A 16,519-nucleotide genomic window follows, 5' to 3' on the forward strand; every position below is an offset into this window, starting at 1 on the left:
GAAAACCATCTGCAAGCTATGTCTAAAGTTCCAAGAGCGGACTCGGCTGAAGAGATGACTCAGTGGTTAAGAGCACTGACTGTTCCTTCCAAATGGACCCAGGTTCAAATCCCAGCACCCACATGGCAGTTCACAACTGTCTATAACTCCAGTTCCAGGGGATCTGACACCCTCACACAAGACACACATGGAGGCAAAACACCAGGAGCAGACACTGTAAAGTCAATGAAGAGGTCAGGCAGGTATCAGCAAACCCATTAGGAAGCAAGGCCACATGTGTAATGGATGGGAGGAAAGGCTGAGTTCCAAGTTAGACTTGGAGAATCTTCATTTGCTGAAATTACCAATTATTCATCTTAAAATAGCTGTGCTCAATCTATTAAAAACTTAAATGGGATGCCTTCAGATATGAGAAAGGGACAAGAGACCAAGACGACTGAGATGAATTTGTTGAACCGAAGTGTGCTAAAGGTTAGCTTGCTGGATACCATGAAGAAGCAGACAGGATCAAGCAGGGATTTATCACATTAAGTGGTCTACAGGAGACACCAGCAAACCCAGCAAGGACTAACCGAGGAGGCAGATAATGCAGATAGAGACCAAGAAGTAAAGCAAGACATGACATGGGCTGAAAAGGGCTAAAATATTTCTAATCAAAGATATCGACAATTGTTACAGGAAAAATGGAAAATGGCATGAGAGATGAATAATTGAGATTTTTTATCAGTTACTTAGCATAAATCTTCACTAGTTCAACATAAATTGGGCAGGATAAATATTGGACAGAACAGCTATAAAGTACCAAAGACAATGAAAGGACTTTAAAAGCAGCCAGAGAACACTATATATTATCTGTGGGATATTGTAGTTAGACTTTCCCACAGTGGCAATAGAATATAACATAATAAGGTATTCTATATACTGGGAAAAAAAACAAACCCAGAGCCCTCTATTTGGAGTTTTACATAGAAAAATCTCTAGAGAACTGCTCCAGGTAAACGAAACAATCACTTTAATTTAAGGCTACCAAAATGGCAGACCCAGGTAAAAGGAAAATCGTCATTTGAAAAATCTTGGATCTTAGATGGAATTATATAATGCAATTAAGAGTTGGATGAGGGGTTAGAATGTAGATGTTCTAGGTTCGTGTGATTGCTGGGAGGATAACAGTAGGAATCCACTGTGAACTTTGGCAGTTTACTGTCCACAGGGAGAGACGATAGACAGCCAGAAAAGAGAACATCTTAACGTTCAAAAAGGAAGGGAGGGCAATTTGAAAAGAGGAAGAAAGTTAGCAGGACAGGGCTGCTAAGACAGCCAGGGTATAAAGGTGCTTGCTGCCCAAGCCTGGTGGCCTGGGACCCAGTAAAAATGGATGGAGATAACTAAGTTGTCTGATGATCTGCACTCTCATGCCATGGTATATATGCTCCAAACACACATCATGCATATAACAAAAACAAATTTTTAAAGTGGCAGGGCAATAGAAAACATGTGGTAAGATACTAAAACAAACCTAAATATAACAGTAATTGCTATAAATAAAAGTTAATTCTCTGATCAGAAAGCAAAGGCATCTCATTAGGTGTTTAAAGTATGTTAAATAATTTTAAATGTATTCTTAACAGCTAATGACAGGGCTGGATACAAGTGCTATCCTAGCTGTTGAGAGACCAAGGATTATGAGTTTGAAACAAACCTGCACTCTTAGAGAAACTGCCAAACAGACAAACAGAAGCATCAACCACCTAAAGACACACAAAACGTGAATGAAAAAGGTATCCAAACAAATTCTAACAAAGAGTAGCTTGAAATTACTATATTAACTTTAGAAAAAAGCATTACTAAGAAAATAATTCATCACAAGATAAAATATCAAATTGTTAGAAGGCTTTCATAATTCTACATTGTGGTATATTTTGTATTCAAGATTCTGTGCTTATTATTTATTAAGTGATGGACAAGAGAGGGAACTTCAGTAAGACTGTGGAAGATTTAGTGTATGCATAACAATTTGACTCAGTGGATACAGTAGAATGGCATGCCAGTTTAGAACACATGTTCTTTGAGGGTACACGAAGCATGTGTTATCACTCAACATATACTGTCAGGTCTCAGTCAGTTTCAAATGTCAGTACCTCATGGGCCACATCCTATGAACTCAATGCAAATTTATTATAAAGCAGTAGCATGGGCCATCTAAAGGAAATGCCTAAGAAAGATCATTATCCCAAGAGGACAATTGTCTGTGAGGAATTGGTTCCAAGACCAGTGTAGTTCTTTAGCAGGTACATGTGGTTGTGTAGTTGGTTTTTTGTTTGTTTGTTTGTTTGTTTGTTTGTTTTTTGATATAACCTACATTCATTTTCTAGTATGTTTTAAATGTTAATTTTAAACTTTTTCTAGGTATAAATAGTGTGCAAATAGTTGTTAGATGCTTAGGGAATGATAAAACGAGTGTGTTCGTGTTTATTACAGACACAATTTCACTGTTTAAATGTTTTAAATCTCTGTTTGGTTGAGCGTGTGTATGCAGGACCCACAAATATGAAAGGCTGACTTTATAATCTAGGTGAATAATATGTCACAGAGAAAGCACAAGGCGTTTAGGATTGCATAATAATTATTTATGTTCCCAAATTATGTGTTATAGCTCATGGCTTATCTAGAGATAAGTTTATAGACTTAGAAAATAAGAAAAGCTGAAAAGTCAATGAACTAAACCTCCAGGTTTAGAAATTGGAAGAGTGGAATAGTATAGAGCCCAAGAGAACAGAAGAGGAATAGTACAGATCTTATTAGAGATAAAAAGACTGGAAAACAAATGGAGAACAGAGGAGACCCAAACCATACAACATTGATTAGAAGCACCAATGATAGATCTCTGAAGGGTTCAGTCAATATATCAGAAAAGAAGACAAGACAGGCATTCTGGTTTGGATCTGAAATGTCTACACAGGCTTATGCTTTGAAATACATGGTCCCTTCAGTGGTGCCTTTTGGAGAAGCTGGGTAACATTTGGGACATGGCACATCGTTGGCAGAAATGGATCCTCAGGGAGAAGCTATTAAGTTAGATCCTGGCCTCATTCTGCTTCCTGGTCTACCATCCTCCTGGTGGACAACTTCACTACACTCTTCTGATCTGTTTGGCCATGCCTCCCTGACACAAGGGGCTGAAATCTTCCAACACCATGAGCTCAAATAAATCTTTTGAGTCATTTCTTTCTGGTAGTTGGTCATAGTAACAAAGAAGTAAGTGGTATAAGTGAGGACCCAGGGAAGGGACAGAGTAGAATGTGCTGTAGAGACAGAAAGCTGACTCAGCATCTCATCGTCACTGTGCTAGATAAGTGTCTCAAGTGCTATGTGGGAACTGCTGAGAGCACCAAAGGGAGAGGTCAGTCAGTGTGCACAGGTCATCTAGCAATCTGGAGGGTGTAAGTGCAGAACTTGCCAACATGTGGTCTGTTAATGTGTGCATGAGAGATGGTGCAAGTCTCCGGGACAGAGTGAGTAGAAGCATCCCAAGGGACTCCGGCTCTCCCTTTGGGACAGGTTTAACTGGAGCTTGAAATGGGTAAAGAAGGGTGGTGAAAAGCTCAACTTTGAGTAGCTTTCAGATGTGGAAAGCTGAGCCTTCTTGTACTATCTGTCTGAGTGTTGGCTGACCAGCTAGCTTTTGTTTTGGCTCCATCACAGGACTCCTGGTGTTCCTTCTAGGATAGCCACAGGGATGATCCCAGAAGAACCTCTTATTTCATACATAATGCTGTATGGTACTCCCGGTGACTGACTCCTAGGTCCTTCCACTAGCCTGTGATTATCTCCTATTTTCTTTGTGCTCATTTTCTGTATCTGTATCTATACTTCTCTCCTTTCCAAGTCCTCCTTCTCTGCCTTCCTCTCTGCCCCATCTCTCCTTTCTTTTCCTTATATCTCAGACATTTTTAAGTCCCTATCGCCAAATGGAGGATTTAGGGTCTGGTCTTTGTCACAGCTGCCGAACCTAGTTTTGTTGTTCTTGTTGGTCGTATGTGACACGACCCAGCGTGAACACTGAAAAGTGGTCTCTTCTTTACAGCTTCCTTGTGTGATCTCTCCTCCCCCTCTTTTCTTCCCTCTAAGATTTAGCAAAAGGCCAAGGAACTGAAATATGAATTGATTGTGCAAAACAAGCTAAAATCTGCCTTGGGGCAATATAGGGATTTCTCATTTATTTCCCTTAACATCTTTGCGGTCCTTGAGTGTGTGTATAAAGGAGAGAAGCCCTAATTTATCACAGGGAGCATAAGAGACACCATGGCTTTTGTCTTTGTCTTCTAATGATTAGATGGTATTGTCATTTAGAGGTGGGGCCTGAGGGCTAAGGAAGCCCATTTAGGACCCTGGCTCTGGCTGCAGCTTTTTATGTTAAGGAAGCATCTTTGCACTTCCCCACAGTCTCTCTGGGAAAAGAGCCTTGACAAACTGGAGAAAGATTCCAGCTCGGCTAGTGCTGCTAACTCTCTCTCTCTCTCTCTCTCTCTCTCTCTCTCTCTCTCTCTCTCTCTCTCCCCTTCCCTTCTTCTTCCCCCTCCCCCTTCCCCTCCCTCTCCCTCTCTCTGTGTATGTGCGTGTGTGTTTGTTCATTTAACCTCTTTGAAAGCCAGGCAGAGCAGCCTATTCTATAAAATGATGACAATTAATGACTTTTAATTGTGGGGCTGTTGAGAGGTCACTGAGAGACAATTGACAGAAGAGTGCTTTGTGAATGTGTGTATGGCTTTGGGGAGTGATTCTAGAGTGTTCTCCAGATCACTCAAAGCTCCTTGGTACTCCCAAAGACCAAATTTGAGAAGATAATGAAGGCTAAGGAAGAAAGTCAAATGATGTTTTGGTCCCAGTGATCCTTTGCCTCTCTATTTCTCCTAGAGGGTCTGCTCTTGGTGAGATATTCTCCTTTTCCCAAGTCTAGCTATTGTCTGAAAACTCCTGGGTCCTTTTTTATACACAATAGCTAGCAGCCTTCCCTTACCTCCCTACAGCTCTGGAATTCGGGATCCTATGTTGCTTTTCAGGTGTCACATGTTTCTTGAGTGATTTTTGTACATATATGCTCTCTCTCTCTCTCTCTCTCTCTCTCTCTCTCTCTCTCTCTCTCTCTCCCTCTCCCTCTCCCTCTCCCTCTCCCTCTCCCTCTCCCTCTCCCTCTCTTTCATGTGTGTGTAAGTCTAGACTACAAAGTCTTCTATCTATTAATCGCTCAATACTTGGTCAGCTCTGTGCCCATAGTTAGTAACTGATAAGTACTTGTTTAGGAAAAATTAGGGGAATATATAGATTGCCTAAATTTGAGTTTGTGTTTCCCAGGTCTCTGAATTCCTCATAGGCTAGTGCACACTCTGAATTTGCTCTGTCTGAGAGTGGTTTACTGGGTTGTTATTAGAACGTCTGCATGTTTAAGTAGCAGCTCCACTCTTTTTCTACCAACTGCATAGCATGCCTGGTACCCAAGGGAAATCAAGACCGAATGAAAGCTTCCACTGTGGGTCTTCTGTTCTACCCTAGAGCTGATCAGAGATACCCATCTCCAGATATTTTGATAGGCACTTGAGTGCTTGAGGGCCTCCCAAATTAGATACTGCTGCTGGATTTGGTGTGTGTGTGTGTGTGTGTGTGTGTTGAATTAAATGGGTCCCCTCAACCAGTAAATGAGGCCAGTTTTCTTTTATCGCTACTAAAATAGTAATAATATTCGGTTCAGGTATATCATGCACAGAGTGGGAAGAAATAGATGCACAGACGTCTGATTGTTTCCCCAATAAAGAAACTGGATTTTGTGCTGTTCCTGGTGGCAGTGTGTGTTGTGGGCAACTTGTGTCACTAAGGGAAAAGATCTTAATAAAGTAGGAAGGGCCGTAGAGGTGGCTTGGTGATTAAAAGCCTGTGATGTTCTTGTTGAGAACTTGAGTCTGAGTCTTAGCATTCAGATCGCAGCTTACAGTGTTTGTAACTCCAGCTCCAGGAGGATTGGCCCCCGAGGACTCCTCTCAGTACTTGTGTGCATATACTCACACACACACTAGTAATAGAAAGAAATCTAAAGAATTCAAATGACCTGAGAGCAGCTGAGAACATTTCCTGGAGGAGCTGAGCACATTCAGGTGACAGGGAAGCTGGCCCAAACAGTGCAGCACTGCTGGGTGAACTTGTGCCATTGTTTTCATCCATGGATAGGTGAAGTCATTCTCTCTGAGTGGCTTGGGACCCAGCTTCTGGATCACAAACATGTAGGGAATTTTTGTTTTATTTGTTTTGTGGTTGTTGTTGTTGTGTCTGTGTGTGTTTAGTAATTTAATTTCTAATTAAACAGTTAAAAGCATTTTATAAGTTACATTAGTTAATTTATTCTGTATGTGTGCACGTATGTAAGTCAGGGGAAATTCTCAAGGATTGCTCCTCTATTTGTACCATGTGAGCCCTGAGAATAGTACGCAGGCTTAACAGTCAGCACTTCTGTGTACAGAGCGACGCACTCCATGTAGGATGTAGAATGATTGCTCAAACAGGGACTAGCCCTCATTTGCCTCATGGGCCAGATCGTAAATATTTCAGGTTTTGTTGGCCATACAATTTAGTTACAGCCACTCAATTTTGCCATTGTGAATGAGTATTAATGAGTCATTGATGAATGAGTGTGACTCTGTCCCAGTGGAACTTTGTTTATTTAAACAAGTGACAGGTTGTATTGGGCTCTTGGACTAGAGTTTGCTGACCCGGCTCTCAGATCTAGGCTAGCATCTTTATGGGACATGGTGCTGTGTTTGTGAAATTCAACTCTAGGTCCCTTGGCGTAGTAGCCTGGCATGAAATAGACACTTCATAAATACTAAATTAGGTTGAACCCAGTGACCTTGTGCCTATGGAAAAAATACTCATGAAAGCAAGAGAGGGAAAGTCTTGGTGAGGGGAGGGTAAATGGCCAAATTTGGGGTGGAAAATATTTATGGTTAAAGAATTTGAAATAACTAAGGTAAAATTTTATTTATGTTTGTTAAATTTGCTGAACTCATTAGTAAAACTTTTCAAATGAATTCATACTGAGCAAGTGTGTGTGTGTGTGTGTGTGTGTGTGTGTGTGTATACATGCTTATACGTGAGAGGAGGAAGAGAGAGGAGAAAAAAGAAGGGAAGACAGAGAGGATTTTTGTAAATTTTGTACATGATCTTAGCCAAAACACTGAGAATGAATTGATTTCATATAAAGTTTGCCTGTGACTATAAAATTCAAGACATCCAGTGGGATTTCTATGAGTTGGTTACCTTGTTGGTGTCTGTCAAGTCTGCTCTGAAATGACAGAATTGCCCAGACTATTAGCCAGACCTTTGTATTGGCAAGCTCTTCCTTACACAGGCTCTGTGTCTTAGAGACCAGAGTGAACTACAGAGAAAATATGTGCGTCCTCTGTAATTCTTGATGGCCATGAAAAGGAGGAGGAGGAAGAGGAGGAAGAGGAGGAAGAGGAGGAAGAGGAGGAAGAGGGGGAAGAGGGGGAAGAGGGGGAAGAGGAGGAAGAGGGGGAAGAGGGGGAAGAGGGGGAAGAGGAGGAAGAGGAGGAAGAGGAGGAAGAGGAGGAAGAGGAGGAAGAGGAGGAAGAGGAGGAAGAGGAGGAGGAGGAGGAAGAGGAGGAGGAGGAGGAGGAGGAGTTAACAAATGAGTGCCTGAGAGCCTCCATCATGCCCCTGGATTAAAAGGTAGAGGCCTACAGCTCTTGCACCCCAGTCTCAAAAAAATGACCAAATGGCCACAGGGAGGGGCTCCTGAGGTAACTAATAGAGAAGTTTAGGAGCAATGACAGAACACATGAGATGAGAAAAACATACCAAGAAGTCTTTCTTTCACAGAGATGCACAGGAGTTAGGCCAATTTCACATTCCCCTTTCTTGGTCAACTGTCTTTGTCTTGTTAGCTCATCTACTCCCCCACCCCAATTGCACACAGAGTATCGTTTATTAGACTCACTGTTCTCTTAGGTGGGGGGGGCTTGGGATTCCTAAGCTCTGCTATCCTAATCTTATAGAAATGGTGAAGTGTGTGAGTGGTTGCTGTACAGTCAAGTAGACTTGAGCCTATGGACATCTAGTTAGTCTAGTTAGTAGAGACTGTCTTCCTGAAGCCTGCAGGCTCCATGGAGAACATTCAGAGCATTGTCTGCTCAAGCTGGAGACTTTACCATGAAGGTCCTTGGATTTATACAGACCGCAGGGTTTCCTGTTAAGGAGCTTTCATGGGGACATGGCTCACAAAGGAGGGGTGTGTGCAGGGAAGCCCTATCTATGAGCTGTGGGTCACTCTACTTAATGGGATGGCAAGCATCTGTTATTAAAAAGAGCTTATTGGCACAAAAAGGAGCCCACCTCTGGCACAGCAGCAGGGGAAGGGTTTTAAAGTTTTAATGGAAAACTAAAATTGCTCAAGACAATTGAGACCGTTTCCTCTTCCCCACCTGTGACTTTGAAATGGAATTTCTCTCAGGCAGTAAGTTATTGTTTACCCAGGACAGAACATGCAGAGGTATGCTTTTTCATGCTTTTGAGGAACACTTCTGCGTACAATTGTTAATGCCAGTCCTTTGGGAAATCTGTTCTTGCATTCAATGTCCTGGATTGTCTTTCCTTCCCTCCTCCTCCCACCCCTTCTCTTGCAGCAGAGTAGCAACCCTCCTGCCATTAGCAAGATGTCTATTATAGTGTCATTAAAAAAGCCATAGTCAGTACGAGGAATGACTCATGTCATGGAGGACTTAATAATTCACTGTAATAAAAGTATAAAGTTTTATGATAAACCACTCTCAGGGGAGTTAAATATAATCCTTAGCAGGTCACACACTGACTACAAAGCTTACATTTGTAATGGTAATTTGAATTTACTACATCGCCTTTAGTTTTTAAGCGTTTGTGTGTCATTAGACCTTATAAATTGATTTATATGTTTCAACTCCAGTATAATTCTGCATAAAAGTACAATAAATTTTATGGGTTGGAGATATGGCATCTAAAACATTTTAATAAAATTATTATTCTAGATTCATTTAAATGGCATTGACAAAAGACTGCAACAAAGATGCCAGTGATTCAGAAGTGTCTTACCAGACGAACGGATGTGGCAGGTGCAGGAGTCTTTGCTGTCTGTCCTTTTCCAAGGTCCTCTGTGAGCAGAGAGGGAGAGCCTGAGCTTGCACTGGGACAGATGCCTGCTGCAGTGTGCTGTAAGGGATATCAAAGCTCTAGGAAGTTTGCTGATGGTGGGCTTACAGATGATAGCAACGGGCTCAGCCTTCCGCAGGAAGGGCTATTCTAGTATTTTTGAAACTAATGTAATTTCCAATCTTCCCAAGGAGACCCAAAGATACGTTCAAGCAGGCTGCCTTCCAGTAGGAAACAAAACCTGGTACTCAGTCTTTAACTGGTTTCCAGTGTCTGAAGCAAAGTTTTTAAAAATGAGTAAGAGACGAGGAGAGACAAGGAAAAGAGGGAAGAAAGCAGAGGAGAGCCGGTGGTAAAGAGAGGGAGTAAAGCGAGCTATTGTGCTGTGGGTGCGCTGTGCATGCGCTGTGTTGCCCAGCCTGGCCCTCTCCCTTTCCTCTTATCACTTGCATTTTGGAGGAATGTTTGGGCCACACACTCCCTCATCCTTCACTATCAGAAAAATAAAGGACACAGAAACCAAATTATGAAAAATGGAAACCCAAACCCACAACTACAAAATTCTTGTTTGTTTCATGGGTTCGAATTAAGTGGCACAAACACAAACTCTAGTCCTGGGGAGGAAGGGAAAGTGTTGTTCCTCATGCTGCCTCTGAGTCCCCCCACTGACTCTTTAAGTTTTTCCCTCATCGGTATTATTTCAGCTATCATTCTAGGACAGAATTATGATTAAGTATATTTTCCTTCTGACTTCATAGATTGTGGGCCACTGCTCCTTGACCCTTTCCTGTGGGAACTTTTGTTTGCATTTGGCAGCAGACTCAGAGACAGGGGACACAGCCCTGGACTCCTGAAAACAGACTTGATAAACCATATTGTCTCTTTGGAGGGATTTAAAGAACTTCCTGGAGATTTTAGGTATATACTTATATAGGAGACATTGTGTGTGTATGTGTGTGTGTGTGTGTGTGTGTGTGTGTATGTGTACAGTATATGTATATATATATACACACACACATTATATAGGTATTGTACAAATGTGTATGTGTATATATTTATAGAAATGATTTTTTTTTTGGATCTGTATTTTGAATCCTACTGTCTCCAAAGCGGACATAATTTCAGTGTGGAACTTCAAACCCCTTTTATCTAACCCTGTGCACAGCCTGGCTGACAGGCAATAAAACTCAGAGGTCCCACCCTCTGGAATGGACACTTTGCATTGTTTCCTCTACACTTGGTTAGTAGAAAACTTTTATCCATACACTGGGGTAGCATTTTCCTAGAAAAGGAAAAGGCACCAAAGCTAACCTCCTGGGCTCTCAGAACTCAGTAGGCATTGCAGTTTGAATGAGAGTGGCCTCCATGGGCTCATACATTGCAATACTTAGTCTCCAGTTGGGAAGGGGTAGGAGGCGAGGCCTTGTTTAAGGAGGTGTGGCCTTGTTTAAGGAGGTGTGTCACTGGGAGTAGGCCCTGGGGTTTCAAATCCCACCCCATTCTCAGTGTTGTGCCCCACCCCCACCCTGTTGTGCCTGTGGATTGAGATGTGAACCCTCAGCTCCTGCTTCAGTCCCCTGCCTGCTGCAGTGCTCCCTCCCACGATGATCATGGATTCAACTTCTGAAACTACGAGCTCCAAATTAAAGCTTTCTCTTGTAAGTTGTTTTGGTCATGGTGTTTTGTGCCAGCAATTGAAAAGTAGCTAAGACAGTGGGTGTGCCACCGCTAAACGACACTGTCAGCCGTTCAGCCTGAGGTACAGTTCACTGGAAATGCATTTGGAGTTTCTGGGGAAATGATTCCTCCAAATGTTACTATTCCTGGTGTGTTGAAGATTAGAACCCCAGTGTGCAACTGAGAAAATTAAATTGTAACAAGAAACCCCCATGCATGGGGATGGCTTGTGGAAAGGAAGAACTACAGTAGAAACACACACTCCAGTGGCTTTCTGCTTGGGCCCACTTTAGGCCTGTGCAGGGCAGGGACTGGGCACAATGAAGTTCTACTTGGTGACCACTGAAATCTGGGTCCATTTTCCAGGTAGCCCATTGTCCTTCTCTGTGTTCTCCACTCTTCACCTTGCCCAAGCATGACATCCTGGTGGAAGCAGAGCTGGTCTTCTTACAAGGGTTGATGAATAGCCAAATTTGGCAGTTTTTCCTCCAAATAAGACAACTTTCAGGATGACCTGGCCGGTGTTTCTATTGGCTATGGCCCTCATCAACATGTTATTTCCCTCAAAGCAGGCACTCACCAGGAATCCCCATTTGAAATGCAAATGACCCAGAGAAAGGGAATAGATATTTATCAGTCATTAACACCATGGTGAGAATGAGTGTCATCAGAATTTAGGGAGCTAACAATCCAGACCCTAAAAAAGTGAGACAGAGAAGAGAGGAATTTTCATGAGTGGTATTTCTTTAGGGGACAGTGTACCAAAAAGAGATCAAAGAGAAGACGCAAAGAGAAGATAGGAAGGGGAAACCAAAATAGTGAGGAGGTTAGATGTCCTACTAGTGACGGTCATTTGCGAATTTTTGTCCCACAGTTACCATTCAAGTGAAATGGACAATTCAAAAAGTCTTGTTCCTAGAATTTTGTTCTAAAATTTCAAAATATTTCTGAATTTTTGCCTATTAGTAATTAACCTTAAGTCAACAAATTAAAAAATTGAAATGTATTGAATACATATGAAGGCAGTCAAAAGCATTCCCACATGTGTGCTCTTCAATTAGTCTTATGATTGGCCTGACACATTTTGATGCTTTATTTAGAGTAACCACCCTGGGAGAACACTTATTGATCCCCTCTATTTTTGTAGATAAAAAATGGAGACTTGGAGAGATTAAGAGACCAAAGCATCAAGTCCCTCTTGTCATGATGCTACTTTGGTCTGCCCTTTTTAAGTAGCCCCCCAAACAATCCTTTTGCCTCTCAGTTCTGATTCCCAATCCAACTCTCCCTCATTGCTTACTGTGGGAAAATACTACCAGGTAAAGGCCGCTGTTCAGCACTTCATAAGACCAAGTCTATGAAAAAGTTCAATGTGGTCTACAGGACAGCACTTGCCATTTAAATCCATTCTGCTGGGTCTGCTGGACTTTTAAGTCTCCAATTGTCCAACCAGATAGATTTCACAGGTCACTTGAGGCTTTGAACATTTGGGGTGTAGCTTAGAATTTCATTTCAATAGAACTATCAGACATAAGGACAAGGAAGGCTTACTGCCAGTGTTGCTTTTAATTGGGCATTCCACAAATGCCTGAGATTCGATTGCTAAGTGGTCTTTTTCCCCCATAAAGTAGGTTTATAGAGAGCTTGGTTTGAAGTATGAATTGGCTTTGCAGAGCAAGGTCAGACACAAGTATAGTGCATAGGTAGTCCATGCATCCTGAGAAGGAAAAGCTATTAGGGAAATCCAATGAGTATTCTCTAGGAGAGCCTCAAGCCAGGGTCATAGGGCTGGAGTCCAGAATATTGGTGAAGACCTCAAAGCATGATGAGTGCTCCTCACTGGGCTGATGGAATCCCCACCACGGATCGATTTGATGGTGGGCCGTAGTCATGGGTGTGCCTCACACACAGTGCCCGTTCCCTCTTCCCTCTTCCCTCACTTTGTTCCACTCTTCCTTGCTCAAAACCAACTGGGCCGTCTCTGTTCTCTGTAAGGTGTCAAGTACCTCTTCCCAAAGCTCAGTGTAGTCCAGTAGCTATTTGGGGAAATTCTTTACATCATTGTCATCCATTTCTTCTTCCTCTTAGCAAATATCTTGGACTAAGTTTAATCTAAAATCTATTTGCAGGTAGTCATCAGACCCTACAGTTATGAGACACAGGATGGGGCGTCTCCTAGACTGTCTCTTCTTGGAATACATGTGCCTCGATCATTCCATGGTGTTCTGCTTCAATTATTATGTGATATTTATTTCTTCCTATCTGTCACAATTTCTCTCTCTCTCTCTCTCTCTCTCTCTCTCTCTCTCTCTCTCTCTCTCTCTCTCTCTCTCCCTCCCTCCCGCCCTCCCCCCCCTCTTTCTGTGTGTGTGTCTGAAATGTGCAAGAGTGAAACGTGTGGGGAGGAAGGTGTGTGACCCTCTAGGCCTGCACCGTCCCCCAGTTGGAGCTATTAGCCACTTACATGCACAATTAACCAGCTGATTCTTAGATTGAAGGCTGAAGGAGCTAATTGCAGGTACAAAAATTCCACCCATAAAAGAGGAGTTTGAACTGGACATTTAATCTTTAAACCTTCTTCTTCAGGGTGACAAGGTCCTGTGCACATGAGTGAGGTGTGTGTGTGTGTGTGTGTGTGTGTGTGTGTGTGTGTGTGTTGTTTATTTAACTTATCCGTTGCTGTCCTAAGTCCCTTCTTTGCTTTCTCTGAGTTCTACTCGCGTTCTGGTATATGGATATGGATTTGTTGCAGACTCTCTTTAATATAGCAATAATTTATTGAAAACTATTGATTCATATGTTTGCATAGGAGTTGGATATCCTGTTAAGAAGTGTGCCTGAGGAGATAATTCGTCTGTCCTGATAGTCTACTTTGAACTAGACACCTTCACCTGTTACTTTTTATCTTCTTAATGACCAAGTGAGATTGGTAGGTTTGGTCATTTAACACAAGCGCTTGTTATGGTTCTTCCGCGTGTTCCGGGCCACGTGACCTGTCCAAGTTCACAGCATTCATCCTAGATGTGTTTGAGGTCAGGTTCTAAGTCTTTGAAACACTCAGCATCACTTGTAGAATTCCATGAGGTAAAGGAATCCTATTCCTATGTCTCTGAATATCTAGGAAATGCCTCTGAGTAGATAAAAATGCCTCTGATAGTTCAATAATCTTGAGAACTCAGAGCTGGTGACAATCAGACCAGAGTCCTGTGGACGTCATGTGTCTCACTGACCATCCAGCTTTGTCCGGGCTTTTCACAACACTACCACGCTTATGTTAAAGGATCGTGTTCAGCTTTCTCTTCCCGTATGTCCATTATTCAGAAGGTTTCTGGGACTTGGCTTCCCATTTCTGTTCTCTTTATGCCCAGAAGATGGTATCTGGACTTTCCCATTCTAGCTTAGCTAATTCCTAAATGATATGTAAGTCCAGTGATCAGAAGGAAGTATAACTCTGATGTTCTCGCCTCCTAGGCCAGGCCTTGTGTTTCCCTCATAGCTAACAGAAGCATTCCATGTTCATGTGGATGGACTGATAAAATATGGTACAGGCATTGTCTTTACTCTTGGTATCCTCCTTGGAGAATGAAAAAGTACAGATACTGAACAGACTCCGAGACCCCATCTTTTTCAACTTCATTTTCTATATGTGGTCCATGAATGTCCAAGCATAATTTCTATAGTTCTATAGGAGGCTTCTATATAGAATGGGTCTTAATAAATGAGTACCTTTTCTGCTCCATAAATGGAGTGCCCCAAGTTTAATCTTACCATTTCTTGTGGAAGATCCTGAGGACCCCACAGTTCTACTGATGGTGCCTAAAGTGAAGCTTCCATTTGGTCTCCAATCTGAGTACCAGCTGTCTACACATAACTGTTTCCTGGACATTTCCCCTGCAACCTTCTGAAATACTATGGAATTGATTACAAAACGAAATCATTATTTCCACACTTCTCTGCCTACTCTTCTTCCTCTGTGCCCATCTCCATGCTGAGTGCTCCCAACTGTCCCTGGCAGCCCACAAGTGCTGCATACTTATTCTCTTACACCTTGCTTTTATCTGTCCAGGCCCTTGAGTACCCACAATCCCATTCCTTGTAACTCATTACAATGATGACATGAAGTCCCCACCTTCTAGTGCAGCTTCCTTCAGATCATCCGACCTTGTCTAACCCAGAGTTTTAGCAGGAGAGGAAGGAAGGGGAGGCAGAGCCCTGCAGAGTTGTAGAATCTTCACTAGAGCGCTTTCCTGTGTGCCGTGGTGTGGAAAGGTGAAGTGTGTGTTCTGGCTTCTGAGCCTTTATGGTACTTTCTATGTCTACAGTGGTCGTTTTTCTCTACTCTTTTTTCTTTTTTCATTGGAGACATGATTTTCTCTGATTCTCAGCTAGTCAGCTGGCCTGGAACTCTCACTCTCAAGTAATCCCTTCCACTTCAGCCTTCTGAGTTCTCTTCTTTAAAAAAAAAAAAAAAAACAATGGCCTCCCCCACTTCAAGCCCTAGCACAAATCCACATCCTCTAGGAGCACGATCTGACCAGTTCTCCCCGGCTGCAGTGCCATCTCCTGCAACTTCTGTACTTGTTAGTTGCACTCTGGAATTGCATTTGAATTCTGGATTCACAGCTTTTTCCTTGCGATGGAGGTTAGGGCTATTTGAAAGATAGCACCATATTTTATTTGATGAGGTATGTTCAGATGTATTCAAACTGATTGGATGGAGGAGGAAGGGGAGGGAGAGAGAGACCATTTGCTGGCCTACTGACTTGGTTTGGGGTCACAAATCGGGCACACTGTGATCTGTACAGGAAGTACCATCCATCCCTATCTTCCTCATTCCTGAGACCCCGATATCCAAGCCTCCTGGACCCCTGCAGAGGGAGTGGAGGGATGAAAAATTCCTCAAACTGTTCTTTTGACATCTCCCACATCTCGTGCTTCCCTGACTTCAGGTAGTAGTGTACCAGGAGGCAAATGCACACACAGCCGTGGGAGGGAAGTGTGCAGCAGATGAGCCAAGAGCAAGCCTTTCTTCTCCAGCCAGCACATCCTGGGTCTGGAGCCTCCTGTTTTTCCCTGGCCAGATGGGTGTATTCAGCAGCTCTTCTTTAGCAAGTGTGGTCAGTGTCCCCTTTTGTTTATCCAAATATGTAATTGGACAATAAACGATACCACAGAAAGCCCAGTGTCAGGGGTCCTTATTCATTGCCAATTTTAAATGAAACTTGCTGCATAGGATGAAAAGAGCCATTAGCAAGAAAGAACTTAAGCTACATTAGAAGGGGGGAGAAAATTGTCCTGCATTTGGTCAGTCTGATGAGGTAAAAAGGATTGTGGGTTAGGGGCAAGCTATTAAGGACTGTAAGGCTTCCTCCAACAATGAGCAGACATGGGGTGAAATGAAGAGCCCATGTGGGTCTGGAAATAATGCATGAATTCACGCAAAGTGACCAGGCGTGAGGACAATCAGTAAAAACACCAGTTAAAAACAGTTAAAAACACCACAAATGCCTTCATGTCTCTCCCTCTTTTCCTAACTATGCCTGCCCATCCCTTTGATTCTGTCTGTGGAACTTAAAGCATATTTGAGGTGCTTAAAAGAAGCCTTCAACTACTGTTTAACAAGTCAATACTAATTATTGTTTAGCACTGGATT

The sequence above is a fragment of the Rattus norvegicus genome, chromosome 14 (assembly GCF_036323735.1).
Source record: "Rattus norvegicus strain BN/NHsdMcwi chromosome 14, GRCr8, whole genome shotgun sequence".
Lineage (NCBI taxonomy): Eukaryota > Metazoa > Chordata > Mammalia > Rodentia > Muridae > Rattus > Rattus norvegicus.